The sequence below is a fragment of the Lathyrus oleraceus genome, chromosome 1 (genome assembly GCF_024323335.1).
Source record: "Lathyrus oleraceus cultivar Zhongwan6 chromosome 1, CAAS_Psat_ZW6_1.0, whole genome shotgun sequence".
Taxonomy (NCBI): domain Eukaryota; kingdom Viridiplantae; phylum Streptophyta; class Magnoliopsida; order Fabales; family Fabaceae; genus Lathyrus; species Lathyrus oleraceus.
In genome coordinates this window covers 198200942-198228402 of record NC_066579.1, presented here as the reverse complement: position 1 = coordinate 198228402, position 27461 = coordinate 198200942, and the positions used below count along the sequence as shown (strand labels likewise).

The 27461-nt window shown below is 36.6% G+C and overlaps 1 non-coding gene across 1 annotated transcript; it reads left to right on the top strand.

Annotated features, from left to right (window-relative positions):
* The first annotated feature begins 20350 nt into the window (after positions 1–20350).
* Positions 20351–20456, top strand: LOC127116155 (small nucleolar RNA R71). The gene has a single exon (XR_007801134.1). It is a non-coding gene; the product is annotated as a small nucleolar RNA R71 (small nucleolar RNA).
* Positions 20457–27461: the final 7005 nt, after the last annotated feature.

Here is a 27461-nt window from a genome sequence, read left to right as displayed (position 1 = left end):
ACTGATCTTTCATTTCATCCATTTTCTCATAAACATCTGGAACCTTATACGACTCGGAATGATAAATGGTATCCTCTACACGAGGCAAGGTGTGCACAACAGGAGGTGGCACAGACATGACCGGGCTAGATGCCAACCTGGAAGCAAAGGTAGGCGCAAAGCCTTTAGGCATGAAGTTAGACGGCATTGCCCACGGGAATCCAACGGGCATGGTAGGTGCAAAATGAGTGGTAGCAACAGGCATGGTAGAGGTAGCCACCTCTGAAATAACAGTCCTCGGAGGAGGAGTTGCGGGCGTTGGAGAAGATTGACTCTGGGCAGCTAGCACTGACTCCATCATGGCAGGCAGGCGGGCGATCTCGTCCTTCAACTCTATTTTGTCTTGCTCAAGATGTTCCATAATTCTCAGATGATTAGCGCGAATGTTGTACCGATGAGTCAGCTTGGCTTCAGCACAGAAGAAACACCAATGAGACATCTGGTGAAATAGAGACATGCTTATGCAAATGATGCATGAAATGCAATGCTTGTTTATTTATTTTTATTTTCAAGAAACTTACTATATCATTTACAAATATATATATTTAACAATAATTGCAACAATTTGATATGACCAAAAATCTCTTTTATTTATATAATTTGGAAGGATTACAGTGAGTACAATTTCAGAAACCAAACAAAAAATACAAGAGAAAAGGAGACTAGTCATCCTAAGGATTCCTAACAACAATGTCAGAAGATCTGGCTGTAGGCGCGTACTTCCTTCGCCTGTGTCGAATCTCGGTCTCGAAAGAAGCCTTCATCTGAGTCTTCTCGAGGACAAGCTGATCAACAATCTTCTTCCAAGCAATAGAAGGATGAGGCATGCTAGAAGATGAAACCTCCGTCTCCCTCTGTCTCTTAGTCACTCGGTCTTCAAGTAGCTCAATAAGTGCATCTTTGTCCTTAGACTCCAACTGCAACTCCTCATGCTTTTTGCTCAAAGCACGGGAACGCTCTTCCCACATATCTTTCTCTTGCTTCATCTTGGTGAGTGCGTCTTCCAACTCCTCTACATCTTGGTTATGGAGAGTTAATGGCTCAACCACAACCATAAATATAAGTCTTTCACAAGGATAAGGCATCTTCAACTCCAAAGCTCTCTTCTTCACCCAAAGAGTATAAGCTTCCAAAGCTACACAATTGCACGGACCAAGCTCGAATCTTCCTTTCCTATGCACATTATGCCAAGCATGCAGAATCTTCTGCTTCAAATTTTAGGGATCTTTACCCTCTTGATAGAAAATACCTTCTAACAAGGTGTTATTAGGGTTGTCTCTCAAGGAGAACCCAAGCTGACGACGAGCCAAAGCAGGGTTGTAATTAATTCCTCCTTGTGTACCAATGAGAGGCACATTAGAGAATTTACCACAACTATCAATAATATCCAAACCGCTCAAAGAAGGATCATACCAAACTATATCATCATTAGTGAGAGACATAAGTCTCTGAGACCACCGTAGACATTGTTTGTTCTCCACAAAAGCAGGTGTCTGAGGCAAGTGCGAAATAAACCACTTGTACAGAAGAGGAATACAACAGACAATCGTTCCACCACCTTTATAATTCCTTAGATGCAAAGACAAATACATATCACCCAACAAAGTAGGCACATGATTCCCAATCAAGAAAAGTCTAATGGCGTTAACATCAACAAAACCGTCAATGTTAGGGAACAAAGCTAATCCATAAATGAGCAACACAAAGATAGCTTCAAAAGCATCCATACTACCGACATGAGCAAAGGCAGTAGCTTCCTTGATGAGGAAATCATATGGCAACCCAAACAATCCTCCTTTCTTCGCCCAATGAGCCTCTATCTCAGACTTCTTCAAGTGAAGAGCTTTAGCAATAAGATTAGATTGGAGAATCTCCTCCAATCCACTAAAAGGCACCCTACTAGAAACAGGTATTCCCAAGAGATGGGAATACTCCTCCAATGTAGGCATAAGCTGATAATATGGGAAAGTGAAACAACGGTAGAGAGGATCATTGAACTGCACTAGCACACTCAAGAGTCCTTCAACCACATCAGCAGACAAGATAGACAAAAGCTTCCCATGACGTTGTTTGAAGTCCAAGAGGTCTAATACAAAAGATGCTAGCTTCCTTAACTCTTTCAAGTCGGGACATCTGAAATTGTACTTCTTAGTGTTCCTTCATCCACAATCCATGGTCTGAAAATATTTGCAAATAATACCTCAGTTCCTTGAAATTTTCATGTGATGAATGTTATGATGCGCATGAATGCCTGAATGCAACAGTCACAAATAAGGGATCACACACAAGGCAAGCTAACAAAGGTTAAGGGATGAATCAAGTCATTGTCAAGATCAATCATCTATTTTGGTGGATTATGGCTTTTCACCTTATCAACACCCAAGTTCCATTGATATTGACAAGACTTGGTTAGATCAATCAAGAATCAAGGGTTTATTGTGAGTCACGAGCATGGAGTATGGGTAAGAACCATCCCAAAGGAGTGAACTAAGGGTAAAAACCTGTAGATCATGTTCTAAAAAGTTCCCAGAGTCTTAATTCCATATATCGGATATTACAGGTTAAGATGACTGACTCATCGACCCATAATATTCTTAAGAGAAACTCGTCTGAGTGTAGTATCACGTAACAACTGTTATCAAGTCTACACTTGAATAGTTTTCGCACTACGTCCTAAATAGGCCAAGATGGGGTAAATGTTCTATGGTCCTCAGCTTCTCGGACCCCAATTACAGATAGTAATGCCTAACCACAAATACTTGTGTGACATTTCCAAATCCAAAAGAGTCTCCACCGAGCAAATGGATCTCAATTCAACTTGTTAAGGACTACTCCACACAAGTCGAACATGACTATACCATCCTCTTATCTTAATTGCACTCAAGTTCGGGTTAGAAATTATCTCACCACTCAGAGATCACCAAGCACAACAAGCAAATTATATCATGCAAACAAATGTACATACATCACATATACACAATTATATACACACAATAAAGTAGGCTAAACCCACTAGAGACTACTCCCCAACATAGTCGCCACTTAATTTCTGTAGCGGTAAATTCATGATCATTAAGCTATGGATAAGCAAGACATCAAATAACAAGAGTCGCCACCGCACTTTTATTGTTTCCAAGGGCAAAGGGAAAAGTACGAAAAAAACCCAAAAGTAAGAAGTTTTCAAATCAAAACTAATAAAATGTCAAAGATTACAGGTAAGGGGGTTGGTTACACAGAGGGAAGGTGTTAGCACCCAAAATGTCCTAGGTACTCCTAGGGAGCTCTTTCTTGTGTGCATATGTATTTTGTACAAAGTGATGTTTACAAACAAATAGAGTGAGGGGATGAGAAAAGAATTCATTAATTATATTTTTGTGTTTGACAAGACCTTCAGACTTGTGCCTACATACCAACATAAAAATGAGGGATCAAAACCTCGTAGTTCGTGATACAAATTTCAAAGTGGATGCATTGCTTTTAATCAAAAATTAAGTTTGAAAGGCATCAAGGCCTAAAAATGGTTTGAATGAGTTATTTCTTTTTGGCTTTTGAAAGTTTAGGTCAAGTATAGTTAAGTCTATTTACAAGTTTTATTTAAGAAAAGAAGTTTGAAAATGCAATGGCATAAGGCCAAAGTTTCTAGTTTGCAAAGTGGTTAAAGTTTAGAATAAAACTAGTTCAAGCAAAGAAGAATTTTTAAAAGGAGGAAGAGATTTTGAAATTAAAGGAATGGGGAGGAGATGAAGAGACTAATCCTATGTACAAAATTAAAAGTTAAGAGTTGAAAAGATCTGACCAATGGGTAGCAATCCAATAGACTAGAATGTCTTATAGAAACCCAAATTCCCTTGGACATTTTGAATCAAGCAACACACAACGCACAATTATATCAATCTTGAAGAGCAAGGCATCAAATAAAGATAGCCATTCCAAGCTTATCCACTCCATGATCTTCTTCAAATTAGCCCACGCAGCAGATGAATTCCACAAGTCACAAGTTCAAAATAACAGCGTCACAATGATCATGTTGCAGATGAACTCAAAGGGATCTTCAAAGATGTATCAGATGAAGTTTCAAATTGCAAGCACTTGGTTACACAAATGTTGGCATTGGCCAAGTCCTTTAGCATAGGGAGGTTGCCTAGATTCTAAGTCCAATTTGTCCAAGATCAAGTCAACATTCCATATAAAAGTTTTTTTTAGGGTTTTTTGTTCTTATTATGTACATTAATGGTCAAAGGCAACACAAACAAACAAGATATACACAAACAAGATATAACACACAATATGGTCAAAATAGACAAAGTGAAAATTACATTAACGTAAACAATTAGAATGGTATGAATAATGGAAAATGAATAAAGCTTAAGAATTAAAGTGCATTAAAATAAAGGACTTGAAATTAAATGTTAGTTGTTAATGAGTTAGAAGTTAGTATTGTTTTGCTTTTGCTTTTCATTTTAAGTCATTCTTTGGAGAATACTCAACCCACTTATGACAAGCATAGATCCTTGAGCCAAGACATCTTCCAAAGGAAGGAAAAAAGGCTAAGTTTTCACATAATACCATGAAAGAGGGGGAGACTTACAATCTCACTAACTAGAATGCTATGCTTTTTGTGTCAAATATTTAGCGTTATGTTAAGCAATCGTCATTGGACTTATGTAGAAGTCACAACTATTTGAGGTCGGACAATAGAATTTTGGTGTTAATGCATGTTAGAGACATAGTATAATGGACTATGCTCATGAGACATACCACACACAAAGAATATGCAAAAGAGGTGGCCTAATCTCATCCATACTTATGTTGATTTTGCAATCAACTAGCCTTAGGACTTAGAGATATCATAGGCCAAATGAGATGAATGCATAAAGAATGGGAAATAGATGAAGAGGGAGGAGAATGGATCAAAACTCAAATTGGTCAAAGGAGGACTTTTACCAAATTAATATCATTCATTCATTTTGGGAGATGGAATGTACATTCCATCAATCCCCTAAATCCAATGATATTAACTTAACAAAGTCAAATCAACCTTGACCAAGACCCAACAACATAAGTCAAACTTACACAAATCATCACAAGAGGTCAACACAATTATTTGACATTTATTCAAATTAAAAATACAAAAACAAGGCATTTAAATTAAATATGGTTTGCCAAATTCCTAAAACCTCATCAAAACACCAAAGAAATGGCCATGAGATTTATCATAAGTCAAACAAGGTCAAAGGACCTTGGAGAAAAAAATTCAGAATTTTGAAAGACTTAAAAGTATTTTTAAACAATTAAAAATAATTACAAAATCAATTAAATCATGAAAAATATTAATAATGATCCAAAAAATAATTTTAATTCAGAATATGAAAGAGGAATTTATTTAAATTTTTTTGGTGAAACTCTCATATTTTTTGGATCAATATTAAAATTAATATGAATTAATGAAAATAAAACAAATTAAATGAAATTCAAATAATCAGAAAAAACGTGGACCACTTGATCTCCCTGATTAATTGATGTGGCAGATCAAGTGGATCAGCGCGCGCGTTCCACAATAGACCTAAGTCAATGAACTACAGAGATGGTAATTAAAACTAATGCGTGAGATTAAAATATTTCAAATGAGATCAATGGCTCAGAATCTGTCCAGCACACCACCGGCGCTGGACCTCCGGTCACCTTCTCAGGCGAGGTCCACCGAACTGGTCCACTCATCACCATCAAGAAAATGAAAAAGGAGGACATGATCTGAAAGAAAAAATGGCGTAGAGCACGAATCTGACCTCAATTCCAACTAACTCCAAATATATAAAAAGATATGAGGAGTTGAATTTTGAGGTGTGTCAACTGAGTTGCTTCGATTTGACCTCTAAGCAACTCAATCTTCTTGCCTACACTGGTAGGACTTCAGACAACCAAAGATCCAAGAGAATTGATGAGAATTGAGTGAGAATCGAAGAGATGAAGTTTTCTAAAATTTACCTTCAATATTATGCAAAACTTGATGTTGCTTGCTTCAACCTTGACCTGATCACACTTGAGAAGCTTGCAGGAGAGGTTTAACAATGGTACAAAGCTTTGGATCCTGGAGTTCTTGAATCTCCAAACAGTGAGATTTAAACTCAAATTTCAAGTTGAAAATTCTCAGGTTTTCCTTTGAAATGTGAGGGTTTCAATTGGGGGGCAAAGATGGCGTGCAAGGTGTGTTTGAATTGAGCTCAGAGGCCTTGTATTTATAGCATTTGAGATTGATAATTGCACACTTGAAAAATTGCTAAATTTGGTCATTTCTTGCACAAGGTTGCATGGGCGTGTACAGGCCCATGAAGCAATCCATTTTGATCCATATCCAACTGTTCTGAAGTTCAAATGAGGCTTGAGTGGTAAGGTAATGATATGTGGAGTTTTGGACATTTGATTTTCTCCAATGATGCAGCTCTATTAAAGCCATGTGCAGACCTAGCAAACTTCATCAAAAATGCATGAACTTGGGCTCTTTGTAAAGCTTAGATCAAGGGGAACAAGTTTGATGTTGAACACTTTTTCATTTGGAACTTGGACCATGGTGAATTTGAAGGTGGATGTTTGGAAATTTCAACATGTTGAAAAAGTTTCTAAGTGTCAAGCCATATATCTCAATATTCCACCTTGCTTAACTTTTTTTGTGAGACTCAAATGAGAAAAGTGTCTTCATCAAAGTTGTAGAACTTTCAAAGACCTTCAAAATGGTCAACAATTTCATGGAATTTGGATTTATAATGGTAGAGTTATGCATTTTTGAAGTTTGGAAAAATCACTTGTTCAATGGTATAGGTCAAAAATGACCTATAATGTATCCTCATATCACATGCTCATAAAAGTTGATTTAACTCTCACTCAAAACATCAAAGTTGAAGTAGAAATCTTGAACTTGATTGTGAAACTTGGAAATATTTCATTTCATACAAATTGAGAAAGTTATGGCCTTGGGAAGTTGACTTTCAAATTAGGGTTTAGACAAAATGACCTAATATGTTTCAACATAGAAAATAATTTTACAAGCAAAACTAGCTCTAGGTATCGACATGAAAGTTGTTTGGAATGTCATTTAGAGTGACTTTTCACTTGGAATCATTTTCATATGGTGAAAACTGTAGGAGATAGGGTCTAGGGAGACCCAGTTTTGATCAGATGAGTTCTTCTGGCCAACCACCATCAACCAACTTGCTAACCTTCAATTCTCTTGACTTTCTTGGCTCATGGTAGATCATACATGCATAAGATGATGAATCTTGAGGTGTCCCTTGATAAATTTTATCAATTGGTGAGATGGCTTGTTGGAGAAGTTACTCAAAATACCCAGTCAAACTAGGGTTTCCAAGGCAAATCACCTTCAAACTCTTGAAGAATACTTGATCAATATCATAGTAGGAATCATTCGGACTCATATATGATGCTTTGAGACATTGTGAATCAATCCTTAGTTATGCTTTTAGCCATGAGGGTCTCAAACCCTAGATATGAACTTGATAGATCAAAGAGGATCGTGCCCTACCTACAAGAAGTTAGGCATATACAAAGACATATTTTTGGTATTTTGGTTAGTAAAGTGATAATATACAAGTATGATACAATCACATAATGCTTGGTGATTTCTCCCAAAACAAACCCAATGAGAGATGGGTAATGAGGATGCCAAGGTATGATCCTAATGCTAATGCATATGATGAAATTGCATGAGGGATCTTACGATCAAAATTGGGGTCTTACAGGAACGATGAGTTCCGACACTTGCGGAAGTTCTAGAGGTACAATCCGCCTACTTTCAAGGGCAGGTACGATCCTAATGGAGCGCAGACTTGGCTCGGGAAGATTGAGAGGATTTTCAGAGTGTTGGTTTTCTCCGAAGCATAGAAGGTGCAGTTCGGTACACATGTGTTAGCTGAGGAAGCTGATGACTGATGGATTAACAATCGTCAGGTTTTGGATGATATAGCTGAAGTTATAACTTGGGTTGTGTTACGCATGGAATTTCTGAGGAAGTACTTTCCTGAGGATGTTCGTGGAAAGAAGGAGATTGAGTTTCTGGAGATGAAGCAGGGTAACTTGCCGATTATTGAGTATGCTAGTAGATTTGTAGAACTTGCTAAGTTTTACCCTTATTACAGTGAGGCTACTACTGAGTTCTCGAAGGGTATCAAATTCAAGAATGGTTTACGTCTTGAAATTAAGCAGGTGATTGGATACCAACAGATCAGGAGGTTTCCCAGAGTTGGTGAACATATATGGAATTTATGAGGGTGATAGTAAGGCTCGACCGACTCACTACAAGAGGCTGAGCAAGAGAAGAAGAAAGTAGAATCTGAAATGTGGGAAGCCATATACTGCTCCAACTGATAAAGGTAAATAGAGAGATATTGATGGTAAGAAGCCAAGTAGGGGGGGTGCTCCTACTCCTCTTAAGTGCTATAGGTGCGGCGAGTTGGGTCATCGTGTCAGTGAATGCAAGAGTGATGTGAAAAAGTGTTACAAGTGTGAGAAGTCAGGAGATCTAGTTGCTGATTGCAAAGAGAATATGGGGACTACTACTTCAGTTTTTTTGAATTGTCCTCTGTTAATCTTTGATAAAGATTTTGGCATTGATCTTATTTGCTTGCCATATAAGAATCTTGATGTTACCTTAGGGATGAACTGGTTAGAGTTCAATCATGTTTATATCAATTATTATAACAAGTCGGTGCGGTTTTCTACTCCTGGTGAGGAGGAAGAAGCTGGTTTCTTGTCTGCTAGAGAGTTGAATGAGCTTTTTGAAGAGGAAGCTCATGTATTTGTGTTATTCGCGGTGTTAGCTACTAAGAGTCAGGCGGTGATTGATAAATTACAGGTAGTACGGGATTTTGTAGAGGTGTTCCCAGATGATATTTCAGATGTACCGCCAGAGAGAGAGGTGAAGTTTTCTATTAATCTTGTCCCTGGTACCAGACCTGTTTCTATGGCACCATACATGATGTCTGCATCAAAGTTAGTAGAGTTGAACAAAAAATTAGAAGATCTCCTAGAGAAGAGGTTTGTGAGACCAAGTGTGTGTCCTTGGGGAGCTCTGGTGTTGTTGGTGAAGAAGAAAGATGGTAGCATGAGGTTGTGTGTGGATTACTGACAATTGAATAAAGTGACGATTAAGAACAAGTATCCACTTCCGAGAATAAATGACTCTATGGATCAATTGGTGGGTGCTTGTGTGTTTAGCAGAGGTCAGGTTACCACCAGATCATAGTGAAGGATGAAGATATGCATAAGACGCCGTTTAGAATGCGATATGGACACTATGAGTATTTGGTGATGTCGTTCGGTGTTTCTAATGCACCCGGAGTATTTATGGAGTACATGAATCGTATTTTTCATACTTACTTGGATCGTTTTATTACGGTATTTATTAATGATATTCTAATCTATTCTAAATCAGAAGAAGAACATGTTGAGAATTTGCGAGTTGTATTGCAAGTGTTGAAGGAGAGGAAGTTTTATGCTAAGTTATCAAAGTGTGAATTCTGGTTGAAAGAGGTTAGCTTTCTTGGTCATGTTATTTCATGTGGTGGCATTGTTGTGGATCCATTCAAGGTAGATGCAGTTCTACAATGGGAGGCTCTGAAGTCGGTGACAAAGATTAGAAGCTTTATGGACTTTGCTGGTTATTACCATAGATTTATTGAAGGCTTTTCCAAGTTGCCACTTCTTTAACTCATTTGACTTGCAAAGGTAAAATGTTTATGTGGGATTTTAATTGTGGGAACAATTTCGTAGAGCTGAAGAAAAGGTTGACTACAACTCCGATTTTGATTTTACCTGAACCAAATGAACCATTTGTGATGTATTGTGATGCATTGTTGATGGGTTTAAGTGGTGTGCTGATGCAAGATGGTAAGGTTGTGACTTATGCTTCACGACAGTTGAGGGTTCATGAGAGAAACTGTCCTACTCATGATTTGGAGTTGGCTGCGGTGGTGTTCGTATTGAAAATTTGGAGGCATTATCTTTATGGTTCCAGATTTGAAGTGTTTGGTAATCATAAGAGTTTGAAATACTTGTTTGATCAGACAGAATTAAATATGAGACAATGCAGATGGTTGGAATTCTTAAAGGATTATGACTTTGGCTTGAATTACCATCCCGGGAAGGCGAATGTCGTGGATGATGCTTAAAGTCGGAAATCCTTGCATATGTCTGCTATGATAGTTAGAGAGTTGGAAATGATTGAACAGTTCAGGGATATGAGTTTGGTCTGTGAGCTGACACCGCCGAGTGTGATGTTGGGTATGCTGAAGATCAATAATGATTTTATTATTAACATTAAAGAGAGTCAGAAGTTGGATGTGAAGTTGGTGGAGTTGATGTTTGGAAGTAATCAGACTGAAAGTGATGATTTCAAAGTGGATGAACAAGGTGTATTGAGGTTCAAAGACATAATTTGTATTCCTGATGAAGCTGAGTTGAAGAAGATGATTTTAGAAGAAAGTCATCAAAGTAGGTTGAGTATTCATCTTGGAGTTACTAAGATGTATCAGGATCTAAAGAAGTCTTTTTGTGATCTGGAATGAAGTGAGACATGGCTCAATTTGCTTATGCTTGTTTGAATTGTCAGAAATCAAAGGTTGAACATCAGAAACCTTTAGGGTTTATGCGACCGTTGGATATTCCAGAATGGAAATGGGATATCATTTTTATGGATTTTGTGATGGGGTTGCCGAATACTCCGAGAGGGCATGATGCCATTTGGGTTATTATTGATAGAATGACAAAGTCAGATCATTTTATTCCGATTAACATCAGTTTTTCTATATAGAATTTGATAAAGATATATATCTGTGTGATTATGAGGTTGCATGGAGTTCCGTTGAGTATTGTGTCAGATAGATATCTGAGGTTCACATCTAGATTTTAGGAGAGTTTGCATGAAGCTTTGGGTTTGAAGCTGAGGTTGAGTTCATCTTATCATCCGCAGACCGATGGTAAGACAGAGAGGACCATTCAGTCATTAAAGGACTTTTTGAGAGCTTGTGCTCTCGAGCAAGAAGGTACTTGGGATAGTCATTTATCGTTGATTGAATTCACGTATAATAACAATTTCCATTCTAGTATTGGAATGACACCTTTTGAAGCCTTGTATGGTCGAATGTGCATGACACCATTATGCTGGCATGAATCTAGTGGGAGTATAGTGCTTGGACCTGAGATTGTTCAACAAACTACTAAGAAAGTGAAGTTGATTCCGGAGAAGATGGAAGCTTCGTAGAGTAGGCAGAAAAGCTACCATGATAAGAGGAGGAAGGATTTTGAGTTTCAAGAGGGAGACCATGTATTCTTGAGAGTCACATTGATGACCGGTGTAGGGTGTGCTTTGAAGTCGAGGAAGATTACTCATTGGTTTATTAGTCCGTATCAGATATCCGAGCAAGTTGGATTTATTGCTTATAGAATGGTGTTACCGCCAAATTTGTAAAATCTATATGATATGTTTCATGTTTCACAACTTCAGAAGTATGTTTCGAATTCGTCACATATAATTCCGATGGATGATGTTCAGGTGAGGGTTGAGGATCTACCTATAAGGATTGATGATCAAGAACTAAAACAGTTGAGAGGCAAATGAATTGCTCTTGTGAAGGTAGTATGGGGAGACATTGTAGGAGGAAATATGACTTGGGAGTTGGAAAGCAGGATTCGAGAGTCATATCCAGAGTTGTTCGCATTAGGTGATTTTCGAGGATAAGAATGTTCTAAGTGGGGGACTTATAACGCCCTGATTTTATTTAAATTATTTTTTGTAATTTAATTATGTGATAGTTATGGTTGTGTTATATTTATTGGTATTTTGATGTGTCGTGATACCCTTGGTGTGGGGTAGTTGCTTTAGAAATATATAAATTAAGGTGTTAGGGAGTGTATGAGCAATAGTGTAGAAAGGGTGGTGTGGTGAGTAAAACTAATTAATCATATTAGTTATTATTTTCTTAATTAATTAATATTAGATAAATATTAATTTAATTAATTTAATTAGAATGGATTTTATTATTATTATTAAGAAAATAGTGATAATATAATAAGTTAATAAAATAATTAGAATTATAATAAAAGGAATAGAAAATGGGATTTAGGATACAAAATTAAGAGTACATATCATTTGGGAGAAAAGAGAAGAAACAGAGAAAGGGAGAAGAAGAAGCTAGGGCTCAAGGGGAGATTCACCATTGCTGAAGGTCAAGGAAGTTATTGCTAGGAACTCTAACGTAAGGATGGGGTTCTGATTATCTAATGGTTAACATGATGATGTTGGGTAGATTGTGCCATGTGTAGGTTTTGTGTTTTCTTCTCTATATTGAATTGTGTGAATGATAAATTGTTACTGTTAGAATCATGAAATTCTATTGGATTGTTGTTGTTAATGTTGTGTGAATTGATGTTGTCTCGGATCAGAGTCGGAACGAGGTTATGAATGTTTTCGGGGTAAATAAGTTGGGGTTTTGAACTTTGGAAAAGTGAATTTTTGGGTTAAAATATGGTATAAATGATTTGGGAGAAAATGGGGTTTTGAGATGCATTTTAGATGATTTCCGTTTTGAAAAAGTTATAGAAAAGTGATTTTGCAACAGTATAATCAGTTACCAGAATTGGAGTAACCAGTTACACTACTTAAAAATACGTTTCTGGGCAAAATTTGAGGGTGTAACAGGTTACAAGTTTTTGGGTAACCATTTACCCTATGTAGAATAGGCCACGCAGGGGCTGAAGAGAGGGGTGTAACTGGTTACTAGTTTTTGGGCAACTGGTTACCAAGTGTATTTTGATAGTGTGGTTGCGCTACTGGAATTAGTGTAACCGGCTACTGGTTTTGGGGTATCCGGTAACACTGGGAACAATTTCTTAAAAACTTAAAAAAAAATTCATAACTTTTGTTTTGAGTGTCCAATTCAAGTACTGTTCGAAGCGTCAGAAATCTGAGAGGGGGAAATGTCATTTAAAATTGGTTTCAGTACCTGAAATTTAGTCTTTTTATGTGTGATGGTGTTGATATGCATTGAAATGTTTATGTGGTGGTGTGACATAACCTTAAATGAATTGTTGTTCCTTATTATGTTGTATGTTGATGTTGTTGAGTTATATAACATGTGTTTGATGCATGACTGCCAGTATTGGCGGTGTACTTTGACTATGAAGGTGGGTCATTGTGCATGATGTTGTTGTTGCATGTATAATATGTTGCATGCATTCATGTTGTTGGACAAATGGTCGGTAGCTTATTTCGGAGGTGATGGAATCAATGAGACATTATCGATGGTGATGGCAACAAATTGATAATTTTGATCCTAGGAGGTGAGGATCAAAGTGGTGAACCTGAGTATTCACGTATTGATACCATATGCATTGAGTCGAGTTGTGATTCTTATTGCATTGTATATTAATTGAATTTGATATTGTGTGAAGGTTGATTATGTTGTTGTTATGTGTGGATGGTTGTTATGTTGTTATTTTGTGTGAATAACCATCGTGTGGATTATGTGGAATTGTGTTGTGGAATAGGTGATGTGCATGTGATAATATGATGCTTATTTATTATCATGATTCCTTTATATAATTATGATATCTCACCCATTCATTTTGAATGTTGCCTCCATGTGGATAACATGCAGATAATCCGCAGTAGGAGCTCAGATGTGAGTGGAAGATAAAGTCTTCCATTTTATTTTAGTGTCGGCGTCTGCTCTGATGTGTAACACGGGGGAAATGGAATGCCGTGTGTTTCTTATGTTTTAATTTTTCTTATATGACGTGTTATGTTGATGTTGGATATGTTGAGTTAACTATTTATTTTTTTGTTCTGCTGCGATTTAATAAAAGTTAACATTCAGACATGTATTTATTACTACTATTTTTATAAATATAAAGTGTTACATGTCTTTTCGATAGAGCATGTTAATTGTATGTTGTAGTGTAGCATCCTAAATTGCATGTTGAATTGTTTTACTCTGATAAATGTTTTAAATTTACGCGGGGAAAATATAGGGTGTTACATTATATTCACATGGGTTTGAACCTCAACAACAATAGTTTTATTATTTTCAAAACTAGGGTATCTTATATCTCGATTTATTTTGAAAATCGAGGGGTAAGATTATTTCTTTTTTTTATAAAAATTATTACATTGTTTACTTAGAATATTAAAATAAAATTCAATTCCCTAGAGATATAGATAAAAATCAAATTTCCTTAGGGTCTTGGTAAATATCAAATTCCCTGAAGATCTAGGTTTTAGATCTTCGAATTATTGAATCTTGGGGAAAATCAAATGTTGGGTGCAAGATTATTCACTATGAATCTTGCATGAATTTGATTCTGAAGCGAAACAAAATAAGAGTTAGATAAATAAAATCAATATTTAAATATGTGATTTTGTGCTCAAATAAATATTTAAGAAAACAAACCTTAAAACCAAGTAATTTTTTGCTCTTGCAATCTATCTTAAACAAATTTTCTAAGCGTCTTTATGTTTCAAGTGGTTCATGTTCCATATAGGTTATATTTTCAATATTCAACATGCTTTTATAATGGATGTACCTTAGGTGTCACGTGGATCACTAATGGAGGATTCTTGAGCGTTAATAAATATTAAATGAACAAAAAAGTTTTGTTTAAGGGCGTCGAATATAGTAAAAAACGCTTAACTATCCCCTCGGTCACGGAGAAAACCGAGGTGAACAAGCTTTTTTTTAAAATTACATTGTTTACATAGAATATTAAAAATACATTATAAAATTTGAGTATAGTGCTTGGACCTGAGATTGTTCAACAAACTATTAAGAAAGTGAAGCTGATACGGGAGACGATGAAAGCTTTGTAGAGTAGGCAGAAAAGCTACCATGATAAGAGGAGGAAGGATTTTGAGTTTCAAGAGGGAGACCATGTATTCTTGAGAGTCACTTCGATGACTGGTGTAGGACATGCTTTGAAGTCGAGGAAGATTACTCATTGGTTTATTGGTCCGTATCAGATATCCGAGCGAGTTGGACCTGTTGCTTATAGAGTGGCGTTACCGGAAAATTTGTCAAATCTACATGATGTGTTTCATGTTTCACAAATTCAGAAGTATGTCTCGGATCCGTCGCATGTGATTCCGATGGATGATGTTCAGGTGAGGGATAACCTTACAGTTGAGGCTCAACCTATAAGGATTGATGATTGAGAACTGAAACAGTTGAGAGGCAAATGGATTGCTCTCGTGAAGGTAGTATGGGGAGGCACTGTCGGAGGAAATATGACTTGGGAGTTGGAAAACAGGATGCGAGAGTCATATCCAGAGTTGTTTGAATTAGGTGATTTTCGAGGACGAGAATATTCTAAGTGAGGGAGTTGTAACACCCCGATTTTATTTAAATTATTTTTCATAATTTAATTATGTGATAATTATGGTTGTGATGTGTTAATTGGTGTTTTGATGTGTTGTGTTACCCTTGGTGTGGGGTAGTTGCCTTAGAAATATATAAATTAAGGTGTTGGGGAGTGTATGAAAAATAGTGTAGAAAGGGTGGTGTGGTGAGTAAAACTAATTAATCATATTAGTTATTATTTGCTTAATTAATTAATATTAGATAAATATTAATTTAATTAATTTAATTAGAATGGATTATTATTATTATTATTTTGTAAATAGTGATAATATAATAAGTTAATAAAATAATTAAAGTTAGAATAAAAATAATAGAAAATGGGATTTAGGATAGAAACTAAGAGTATGTATCATTTGGGAGAAAAGAGAAGAAACATAGAAAGGGATAAGAAGAGGCTAAGGCTCAAAGGGAGATCACCGTTGCTGAAGGTCAAGGAAGTTATTGCTAGGAACTCTAAGGTAAGGGTGGAGTTCTGATTATCTAAGGGTTAACATGATGATGGTGGGTAGATTATGCCATGTGTAGGTTTTGTGTTTTTTTTTTCTTTATGTTGAATTGTGTGATATTGATAATTTTTGAATTGTGTGAATGATGAATTGTTACTGTTAGAATCATGAAATTCGATTGCATTATTGTTGTCAATGTTATATGAATTGATGTTGTCTCGGGTCAGAGTCAGAACGAGGTTATGAATGTTTTCGGGGTAAATAAGTTGGGATTTTGAACATTGGAAAAGTGAATTTTTGGGTTAAAATGTGGTATAAATGATTTGGGAGAAAATGGGGTTTTGAGATGCATTTTAGATGATTTCCATTTTGAAAAAGTTGCAGAAAAGTGATTCTGCAATAGTATAATCGGTTACCGAAATTGGAGTAACCGGTTACACTGCTTAAAAATACGTTTCTGGGAAAAATTTGAGGAGTGTAACCGGTTATAGGTTTTTGGGTAATCGTTTACCCTGTATAAAATAGGCCTCACAGGGGCTGGAGAGAGGGGTGTAACTGGTTACTAATTTTTGGGTAACTGGTTACCAGGTGTATGTTGATAGTGTGGTTGCGCTACTGAAATTAGTGTAACCGGATACTGGTTTTGGGGTAACCGGGTACACTTGGAGCAATTTTAAAAACTTAAAAAAAAATTATAACTTTTGTTTCGAGTGTCCGATTCAAGTTCCATTCAAAGTGTCGAAAAGTTGAGAGGGTGTACTGTCATTTAAAATTGGTTTCATTACGTGGAATTGAATCTTTTTATGTGTGATGGTGTTGATATGCATTGAAATGTTTATGTGGTGGTTTGACATAACCTTAAATGCATTGTTGTTGCTTATTATGTTGTATGTTGATGTTGTTGAGCTGTATAACATGTGGTTGATACATGATGGCCTGTATTGGCGGTGTACTTTGACTATGGAGGTGGGTCATTGTGCATGATGTTGTTGTTTCATGTATAATATGTTGCATAAATTCATGTTGTTGGACAAATTGTCAGTTGTTGGTGAGCCTCAAATCCCATTGTGTGGATTGGGTCGGTAGCTCATTTCGGAGGTGATGGAATCAGTGAGACGTTATCGAAGGTGATGGTAACAAATTGATGACTTTGATCCTAGGAGGTGTGGATCAAAGTGGTGAACCTGAGTGTTCACGTATTGATACCACATGCATTGAGTCGAGTTGTGAGTCTCATTCCATTGTATATTGATTGCATTTAATTTTGTGTGGCTGGTCGATTATGTTATTGTTATGTGTGAATGGTTGTTATGTTGCTATTACATGTGAATAGACATCGTGTGGATTATGTGGAATTGCATTGTGGAACGGGTGATGTGCATATGATAAAATGATGCTTATTTATTATCATGCTTTCCTTTATATAATTATGATATCTCACCCCTTCTGTTTGAATGTTGCCTCCACGTGGATAACATGCAGATAAGCCACAGGAGGAGCTCAGATGTGAGTGGATAATAAAGTCTTCCGTTTTAGTTTAGTGTTGGCATCTGCTCTGATGTGTAACACAGGGGAATTGGAACGATGTGCCTTTATTATGTTTTAATTTTTCTTATATGACATGTTATGTTGATGTTGGATATGTTGAGTTAACTATTTGTTTTATTGTTCTGCTGCGATTTAATAAAAGTTAACATTCAGACATGTAGTTATTACTACTATTTTTATAAATATAAAGTGTTACATGTCTTTTCGATAGAGCATGTTGATTGTATGTTGTAGTGTAGCATCCTAAATTACATGTTGAATTATTTTACTCTGATAAATGTTTTAAATTTACACGGGAAAAATACAGGGTGTTACATTATATACACATGGATTCGAACCTCAACAACAAAAATTTTATTATTTTCAAAATTAGCGTATCTTATATATCAATTTATTTTAAAAACCGAGGGGTAAGATTATTTCTTTTTTTTAAAAAAATTGTTACATTGTTTACACAGAATATTATATTGTTTACACAGAATATTAAAATAAAAATCAAATTCTCTAGAGATATAGATAAAAATAAAATTTCCTAGGAATCTTGGTAAATATCAAATTCCCTGAAGATCTAGATTTTAGATCTTCGAATTATTGAATCTTGGGGAAAATCAAATGTTGGGTGCAAGATTATTCACTATGAATCTTGCATGCATTTGATTCTGAAGCGAAACAAAAATAAGAGTTAGATAAATAAAATCAATATTCAAATATGTGATTTTGTGCTCAAATAAATATTTAAGAAAATAAACCTTAAACCTAAGTAATTTTCTGCTCTTGTAATCCATCTTAGAGAAATTTTCGAAACGTCTTTATGTTTCAAGCGGTTCATGTTTCATATAGGTTATATTTTCAATATTCAACATGCTTTTATATTGGATGTCCCTCAGGTTTTACGTGGATCACTAATGACAGATTCTTGAGCGTTAATAAATATTAAATAAACGATAAATATTTGTTTAATATAGTAAAAAAATGCTTAACTATCCCCTCAATCACGAAGAAAACCGAGGTGAATAAGCTTTTTTTTTTTTTAAATTACATTGTTTACATAGAATATTAAAAATACATTGTAAAATTTGTTTTCCAATGAGAATTTTTATTTTCCATGCCCAAGTATAATGCAAGATACTAGAGATCTGTTTCCTAACGAGAATGTTTGTTTTCTGCACTTGCAATCCATCCTAGAGATCTGTAGTAGCAACTCATGATCAAATGGACGGTGGTGAATATCTCTTGTTAAGAGTCCCACATCGGACAATATATGGCCTGAACATGTGTTTATAAGTGGGGGCAGTCCTCACTCTACCAACCGGTTTTGTAGGGTTGAGTTAGGCCCAAACCACACATTCTTAACATGGTATCAGAGCCTCGTTTAAGATCCGGTGGGCCACCTACTATGGTTTCCGCTATCGGGCCACCCACCATTTATTTCCACGCTCCAGATGTCCAGTCCTGGGCGTGAGGGGGTGTGTTAAGAGTCCCACATCAGACAATATATGGCCTGAACATGTGTTTATAAGTGGGGGCAGTCCTCACTCTACCAACCGGTTTTGTAGGGTTGAGTTAGACCCAAACCACACATTCTTAACATCTCTTCCAACAGATATTCATCAAAACCCTTCTAACAGATCTCTAGGGTAAAATGATGTTTGATGAATATCTCTTTGGGGCGACTACATATAAGTTAGTTTTAGGGTAAAATCTGTTTAACGAGTATTTTTATAATAAAATATGATTATTAAACACCTTGGTTTTATTATAAAGTCAAGGTGAATAATTTTTTTTTAAATTACATTGTTTACACAGAATATTAAAAAATACTATTTACAAAAAATCTTCGGCGATATCCAAATTTTGTTGCATACCCTTTAAAACATTTTTTTTTGAAATAAAAATGATTTTTCTGTACTTGCAATTTATCAACTGAGTACTCTTCAAAGATTGAACTCCCTTCTTTAACTGGGCGTTATTCCAAAAACACAAAAACTACAATATAAACACCATTATGTGAGATTGATTGCAAGGGCTGAAAAAATATTTTGTTCAAGATAGAAGAATATTACAGATTTTTCATGTCTTGTAATCCATCCAAAGAATGATGCTTGGGAGTTTGGGGCGGATTCATATTAGTAAGGATTAGGGTAAAATCTATTTAACGAGTTCTTTTATCTTAAAATCTTATTATTTTATGCCTGGGTTAAATAGAAAACTGAAGGGTTTGAACATTTTGTTTACACTTATAAACAAATAAAATCATAAACTGCGATAGTTGGGAATCAAAGATTGTAATGAGTTATTTTTTCACCTCGGTGTTATGAAAAACTGAGGGAATATATGGTTTTTTTATTTTTTTAAATAATAAAAAATAGCACTCTGTGGCTTTATACCTCGGTTTTCTATTGTTAGAGGTGAAAGCTTCGTCATGAAAAGCGTTATTTGTTGTAGTGATGATTTCTCTTGCCAGGATTATAGGTGTCAGAGTATGGGTTACCTTGTTAGGCATAGTTTACCTGGTTCAGAACTAGTTCGACTAAGAATTGGCATTCCATGCTGATGTGGCTAGAAACTCCATATATATCACAACTTGGTGTTTTAGCGGCTGAAATAGCACCAGGGGTGATGCTCAAGTTATCGATCTTATAGGTAAGGGAATCCATTTTTGCATTCATGTGGCCGAATTTAATAACTTCGTACATACCACCCCTTTGGATATTTTTTTCTACGGGAGCGTGTTCGCTCCCCCACTAGTAATTCTTTGAAACCATATCTTCTATGAGTACATATGCGTCATTGAATGACTTGTTCATAAGAACCCATCTTGCAGCGACATCTATGGTCATTATCGCGTTATATAGTATACCATTGTAGAAAGTGTGAATAATTAGCCACTTTTCTAATATGTGTTATGGGCATACTCTCATTAACTCCTTAAATCGCTCCCATGCTTCAAAGAGTGATTCACCGTCCATCTTCCTGAAGTTGGTAACCTAGTTCCTAAGTTGTGTTGTTTTGCTCGGTCTAAAATATCAAGCGAGGAACACTTTCTTAAGCTCATTCCATGTCGTAATGAAATTAGACAGTATGGATTGTAGCCAATATCTGGCTATGTCCCTGAGGGAGAGTGGAAATAAACCCAGTCGAATGACTTCAGGATCAACACCATTCCTATTGAGCGAGTTACACGAAGACCAAAAGGTGCAAGTTTGAATCCTCCGTCTGGTTTTTAGAGAATTTGTTATACTGCACCATCTACAGCAGAGAGGGTTTAATTTCAAAATTATTCGCCACAATCCTAGGGAGAAAAAAGTTTGAATGAGGCTCCTTATTAGAGGGTGAAGCTAGCGGAAATATACCCGAACGTATCACACGCTCAAACATACAATAGAGTCGCCATTGAACTTTATTTATTCCCGAAGGAAAGGGAAAACATCGATAAAACCCAGGGGAAAGAGATATGTTCGGTAAGGAAGTCGGTTATGCAAAGGGAAGGTATTAGCACCCCTAACATCCATGGTACTCCATGGGAACCGTTTTGATTGTTCTCGCTCAAATAGGTGTGATGTTTAAAGATTACTCGCAAAGAATAAGGGAAAAAAAGAAATAGATAAAGTTATCGGTGAGGATTAAGGCCATCATGCCTACGTATCCTCATAGTGCAATGAGGAATTCAGAGCTCCGTAGTTCGAAGAACTAGTGGTAGAAGGTGAAGAGAATTGTGATCAAAGTATGGTCTAAACCAAAGGATAATGTTTGAACTCCAACAAGGGTGAAAACATGAACCCAAGAGTAAGGTGGCTTTTACCAGTACATGGGCTATCAGGGATGAGGCTATAGGGTAATGCCGAAAATACGAAGAAATAAGTGTTTGGGACTGGTCCAAACATCTCTCAGTTCACAAGGTGACACAAGAAGGAGCACAAAGAGGTAATGTATTTGGCTCAAAGATAACTGGTATATCACATGGAGTGAATGAAGGTAGAATACGAATGTATCATGGGGATAAACGTAACGAATTAACCAAAGTCACATAAATGAATACTTGGTAATAATGACTGAGGAAGTTTTGTTTGAAACCGAAAGGTGAAGGTGTATTGGAATCCATAGGAGAAATGGGATTTGTACCATATAGGGAAACACCGTTAAATGATACCCGAAACAACATGGTTGCCACTATCTGATATTTAGCCAAAAAAGAAGGAATTAAATATTTGGGTACAAGCCAAATAACTCTAGGTAGAAATGTGAACTTTTCGCTAGGCGTCCTAAAAGGGTATATATGGAATTCCCATGAGAACTGTATTTCAGTGTCAAATAAGTAGTATGTCACTAGGTGAACGATTTATGATCGAAGGTAGATAATGAATCGTGAAATATATGAATGGTGCTCTAAGGCGGAAGAAGGAATAATTAGAAGTATGCTCGCCAAGGATTCGCTTCCTCGTGCCTACGTATTCTCATTGTGCAATGAGAAAGTCAGAGCAATCGTAGTTCGTGGAACCACGAGAGCAAAGAGAGAGAGAGATAAGTGATGAAAAGTATAACTTGCACCAACAGAATGGTATCAAGGGAACCCACAAATGGATGAAACTTGGAATCAAAGAGTAAATAAGCATTTAGCAGTACGTGGGCTAGCATGGCTGCCACTATAAGGTAAAACCAAAAACAAAGACTGAATTAAGTGTCTGGGTGCCAACCAAATAACTTTTGATTCACAAGACAGACTTCCCCTATATCATCCTAAAAGGGTATAGGCGGGGCCCAAGAGAAAGTATTATTATGCACAAGGGACAATATATCACTAAATGGGGAACAAACAGTTCGAGATCAAAGAAGAATATTATCTTGGATCCAAGAAGAGATAGACTCTGAATCAAAGAGCAAGATGGTGTCAAAACCCAAAAAGGCTAAGTTAAATGTTTGGAGATGACCCAAACAACTCTCGATTGATGAGGTGGATTTCCGCTATATCGTCATAAAAGGATGTACAAGGAGTCCAAGGAGAAGTATATTTGATCTCAAAAAGATGGTATTGATTTGATGAATGAAGAATGTGTAAGAACAAAAATAGTTCTACAACAGACTCCAGGATTTTGATGATAGCAAAGGATGAAACCAAAATTGGCACTCTAACGAAAAGTTTCTAAGTGTGCAGGATTCTGAACAAGAACAAAGGAATCTGATCGCTTTATCAGATACAAAATAAAATAAGATACAAAGTACCAGAAGATCAGAAGCATCTGAAGTGGAAACGCTCCCTAGAAGTTCTGACTCTGAGCAAAACAACATATCAGAATATCAGAAGCATCTGAAGAAGAAGCACGCTCTAGAATTTCTGACTCTGAGCAACAACATATTAGAACACCAGAAGCTCTCAACTTCCTCTGAAGTCAACACTGATGATCTAAAAGACCAAGACTATCAGAAGCTCTAATGTCATTTCTCAGATCTCAGATTAATAGAGTAATTCAGACTCTGACGAAGAATTTCCTTATCCAGAAAGAGTAACGGCAACTACAACTTCAAAGGGAAAGAAACCATATTTGGAAAGAAGTTATTCAGAGAGACAAACTTGTTTTGGCAAGAAACAACAAAAGTTATGGCATTAAACTCTCATCAAGACAAAATATCTGCCATCACTACAACGGTCCTTTCACCTCTATATAAAGGACGGCAAACCTCATTGAGAGATACACCTGAACGCACAGAAATACTCTACTCTCTCTCTTAATCTTTCACGAGCTTTTGCTCATAATGTGAAACTTCTTACTTGCTCAAATTTCTGTAATATTTGCTTTATCCTAGAAGCATTCTAGATTATATATTCTGTCTTTACCTAAATTGATTTTTTATTCCTCAAGTGACTCTGCGCAGTCTGTATACTTGAGAGGACTAAGAGATCTTTCTCTTAGACGTTGGCTGTAATAATCTTTCAAGATTAGTGGATTGAGTCCTTGTTGAAGGCGAAATCACCTTGGCCGGGTGGACTGGAGTAGCTTTGTGTTATAAGCGAACCAGTATAAAATCCTGTGTGATTTTATTTTGCAAAAGCACTTATTTTCCAAAACAATTCAAACCCCTCTTTCTTGTTTTTCTCACCTTCAATTGGTATCAGAGCTTCGACTCTGTTATTGATTTTCCAATCAAACACTTAACCGTGTAGAGAGATCCATAACGAGAAAAACTATGGCTCAGACAAATGAAAGAGACAGTTACAATGCTAAGCCTCCTGTCTTTGATGGAGAGAAATTTGATTACTGGAAGGATAGAATTGAAAGTTTCTTTCTAGGCTATGACGCTGATCTCTGGAACATTGTCACAGATGGATACAAACCTCCTGTAACTAATGCTGGAGTTGAAGTTCCCAGAAGCAAGATGTCAGATGATCAGAAGCGCGAATTCAAGAATCATCACAAAGCCAGAACGATACTTCTCAATGCCATATCCTATAATGAGTATGAAAAAATCACCAACAGGGAAATAACTAAAGATATACTTGACTCCCTGAAGATGACTCATGAAGGAAACTCTCAGGTCAAAGAAACAAAGGCTCTGGCTCTAATCCAGAAATATGAAGCCTTCAAAATGGAGGATGATGAAGCTGTAGAGGTAATGTTCTCTAGATTCCAAACTCTTATTGCAGGTCTCAAAGTACTAGACAAAGGATACACAACTGCAGACCACGTCAAAAAGATAGTCAGAAGCTTGCCAAAGAAGTGGAGACCCATGGTCATTGCATTAAAGCTTTTAAAGGATCTGAACAACATCAGCCTTGAAGAGCTTGTCAGTTCACTCAGAAGTCATGAGATAGAACTGGAGGAAGATGAGCCTCAGAAGAAGAACAAATCTGTAACATTAAAGTCCAGATCTGAAAGACGCAAGCCTGACAGGAACAAAGCCTTCCAGGCCGAAACAGAAGATGCTGATGACTCTGAATAGGAAGATTCTGATGATGAAGAAGAATTATCCCTCCTAACTAGAAGAGTTAAACAACTCTGGAAAAAGAGGAACAATAACTCCAGGAGACCAAGACCCAGAGGGGATCGATCAGAATCAACCTCAAAAGGTAAAACTAACAAAGATGTTACTTGTTATGAATGTAAAGAAACATGTCACAACAGGAACGAATGCCCAAAGTTAAAGAAAGACAGCTCCAGAAAAGATAGCTTCAAGAAAAACTCCCTCAGAACCAAGAAGGGATTAATGGCCACCTGGGATGACAGCGAATCTGACTCATCAGAATCTGACTCTGATGAACAGGCAAATGTGGCATTCATGGCTACCACATCCAGGAGCACTTCAGATGAAGAATCTGAATCAGAAGAGGTATTTTCTAAACTCTCTCGATCTGACCTAGAATCATGCTTGTCTGAAACTCTTAGCTCATATCAGAAACTAAAACAAAAATTTAAAGTAATAAAAGGCTGTCTTGAAGAAAAATTTGAAGAATGTGGCAAACTTGAGATGACAATTCTAGAACTAAAAGATGAAAATAAAGTTTTAACATCACTAAGAGATGCAGCAAAGAAAAATTGTTTAAAACTAGAAGAAGCGTTATCTCAAGCTCCACAAACTTCAAACACGATGATTTATAAGTACGAAAAAGCCTTTCAAAAGTTTCTGAAAAATGGGATAGGAAGGAGTGTAATGGCATCCATGATTTACGGAGTCAGTAAGAACAATAGAAGAGGAATTGGGTATGATCCTAAGGAAGATAAAACTTCTACTTGTGACCAACCTAAATCCCCATTTTCATATCACTATACATACATACAAGAACAAAAGTTTGATAATGCTAGAAAACCCAAGGTAATCAGAAACTTTGGGAAAACTAATCATAAAGGACCCAAGAGACTCTGGGTACCAAAAGATAAGATTGTTTATGTTGCAGATATCTTATGCAGCAAATTTCAAACACCAGTCGTGGTACCTAGACTCTGGATGCTCGCGACACATGACGGGAAGAAAGTCTATGTTCCAAAGCCTGGAACTTAAAGATGTTGGATTCGTAGGTTTCGGAGGAGATCAGAAAGGAAGGATCAGAGGCTCCAAAACTATTGGTAATGGTACTCTTCCCTCTATATCTGATGTTCTTTACGTAGAAGGATTAATGCATAACCTGTTATCCATAAGTCAATTAAGTGATAACGGTTATGATGTAATCTTTAATCAAAAAACATGTAAAGCCATAAATCAAAATAATGGTTCTGTCCTATTCACAGGCAAGAGGAAAAAAAATATTTATAAAATTAATCTGTCTGATTTAAAAGATCAAAATGTGAAGTGTCTGATGTCCGTTCACGAAGAGCAATGGGTACGGCATAGAAGTTTGGGCCACATTAGCATGAGGAATTTATCTCAGCTAAATAAACTCGAGTTAGTCAGAGGCCTGCCTAAACTGAAGTTCTCTTCAGATGCTCTGTGTGAAGCATGTCAGAAGGGAAAATTTTCAAAAACATCTTTCAAAAAGAAAACTATTGTTACTACCTCTAAGCCTCTGGAACTTCTTCACAGTGACTTATTTGGTCCTGTGAAAACAGCATCAGTCAATGGAAAGAAATATGGACTAGTCATTGTTGATGATTTCAGTCGCTGGACATGGGTAAAATTCCTAAAGCACAAGAAGGAGTCTCACTCTGTATTCAGTAGCTTCTGTTCCAAAGTGCAAAAAGAATTTGACTCTAAAATTGTAAGAGTCAGAAGTGATCATGGTGGGGAATTTGAAAACAAATTTTTTGAGGAATTATTTGACTCTAATGGAATATCCCATGATTTCTCTTGCCCTAGAACTCCACAACAAAATGGAGTTGTAGAAAGGAAGAATAGGACACTCCAAGAGATGGCAAGAACTATGATCAATGAAACAAACGTGGCTAAGCACTTTTGGGCCGAAGCTGTAAATACAACATGTTATATTCAGAATAGAATCTCCATAAGACCCATTATGGAAAAGACTCCCTATGAACTGTGTAAAGGAAGAAAACCAAACATTTCATATTTTCATCCTTTTGGATGCTCCTGTTTTATTTTAAACACTAAAGAACATCTGAACAAGTTTGATTCCAAAGCACAGAAAGGTATTATGTTAGGATACTCAGAACGCTCTAAAGGCTACAGAGTATACAATACAGAAACCAAAATTATGGAAGAATCAATTCATGTCAGATTTGACGATAAGCTTGACCCTGAAAAGTCAAAGCTAATTGAAAATTTTGTAGATTTAGAAATCACTCTTGCAGGATCTGACAAAGCTCCGGAAGCAACTGCCATTCAAAATCCTGAGGAAATTAATCTTCCATTAATCCCAAAGAAAGCTAAAAGTCACCTTAACATATCTGAAGAATTGATTCTGGGTAACAAGGAAGAACCTGTCAGAACCAGATCTACCTTCAAGACCTCTGAAGATACTCCTCTGGGACTAGTGTCTCTGATCGAGCCTACGTCCTGTGATGAGGCACTTCAAGATAACGACTGGGTTCTAGCCATGCAAGAAGAGTTAGATCAATTCACAAAGAACGATGTCTGGGATCTTGTTCCCAAGCCCATAGGCACTCACGTTATCGGAACCAGATGGGTATTCAGAAACAAGCTGAATGAGAAAGGAGAAGTCGTCAGAAACAAAGCTCGACTGGTAGCTCAAGGTTACAGTCAACAAGAAGGTATTGACTACAATGAAACCTTCGCTCCAGTCGCCAAGCAGAATTTGAAATGAGCTTAATGCAAGAACTGAAGTTCTTTTTGGGAATTCAAATTAACCAAACTTCAGAAGTCACGTACGTTCATCAAAGCAAATACATAAAAGATGTTCTGAAGAAATTTGACATGACTGAATGCAACTCTGCAAAGACTCCCATGCATCCAACATGCATTCTTGAAAAGGAAGAAGTCAGTAAAAAGGTTTGTCAGAAGCTCTATCGTGGTATGATAGGCTCCCTTCTCTATCTGACTGCTACTCGACCTGATATTCTCTTTAGTGTCTGTCTCTGTGCCAGATTCCAATCAGATCCTA